This window comes from Octodon degus, unplaced genomic scaffold (assembly GCF_000260255.1).
Source record: "Octodon degus isolate 3935 unplaced genomic scaffold, OctDeg1.0 scaffold00306, whole genome shotgun sequence".
NCBI classification, from domain to species: Eukaryota; Metazoa; Chordata; class Mammalia; order Rodentia; family Octodontidae; genus Octodon; species Octodon degus.
Genome location: NW_004524882.1, coordinates 1,611,566 through 1,612,773, shown reverse-complemented (window position 1 = coordinate 1,612,773; position 1,208 = coordinate 1,611,566).

The following is a 1,208-nucleotide window of genomic DNA, read 5'->3' as shown; positions in this document are numbered from 1 at the left end:
CAATAGAGCGAAAACTAAAAACCACATGATCATCTCCATTGATGCAGAAAAGGCTTTTGACAAAGTCCAACACTCATTCAAGTTCAAGTGCTACAGAAAATTGGAATAGATATCCTCTACTTCAATCTGGTAAAAGCCATTTATGAAAACCCAACAACTAACATAATCCTCAATGGGGAAAAACTGAAAGCATTTACATTTAGATCTGGTACAGGACAAGGATGTCCTCTCTCACCACTCCTATTCAATATAGTTCTGGAATCATTAGCAACAGCCATTAGACAAGAGAATGAAATAAAGGGAATAAGAATAGGTAAAGAAAAAAATAAATTATCTTTATCTGCAGATGACATGATACTTTACTTGGAAGACCCAAAAAACTCCACCAAGAAGCTACTGGAATTAATACAGAAATTCAGTAGCATAGCAGGTTATAAAGTCAATACCTAAAAGTCAATAGCATTCCTCTACACAGACAACAAACTCACTGAGAGGGAAATTATAGAAACAATACCTTTTACAACAGCACCGAGGAAAATGAAGTACCTTGCAATTAATCTAACTAAAGAAGTCAAAGATCTTTTCAAGGAAAATTACAGCAGTCTTAAAAAAGATATCGTAGATGATTTCAGAAAATGGAAAGATATTCCATGCTCCAGAATAGGAAGAACCAACATTGTGAAGATGGCCATACTCCCAAAATTGCTGTACAGATTTAATGCAATCTGTATGAGACTAGCACCAACATAACTCACATAGGTTAAGAAATCATTCCTAAATTTTATCTGGAACCAGAAAAGCCCTAGAATAGCAAAGGCAATCCTGGGCAATAAAGACAAGGCAGGAGACATTACAATTCCTGACTTGAAATTATACTACAGGGCTACTGTGATAAAATCAGCATGGTACTGGCAACAAAATACACCTGAGGATCAATGGAATAGATTAGAAGACGCTGAAGCCCCTACAAACACACTCAGCCACCTTATCTTTAATAAAGGGGCCAAACATACTCACTGGAAGAAAGATAACCTCTTTAACAAATGGTGATGGAAAAACTGGCTCTTTACATGCCAAAAACTAAAACTTAACCCAGGTCTATCACCATGCACTAAAGTCAAAATGGATTAAAGATCTAAACATTAAAGCAGAGACACTAAATCTCCTGGAAGAGAAAGTAGGAGGAACTCTTGAAGACATACGGGTAG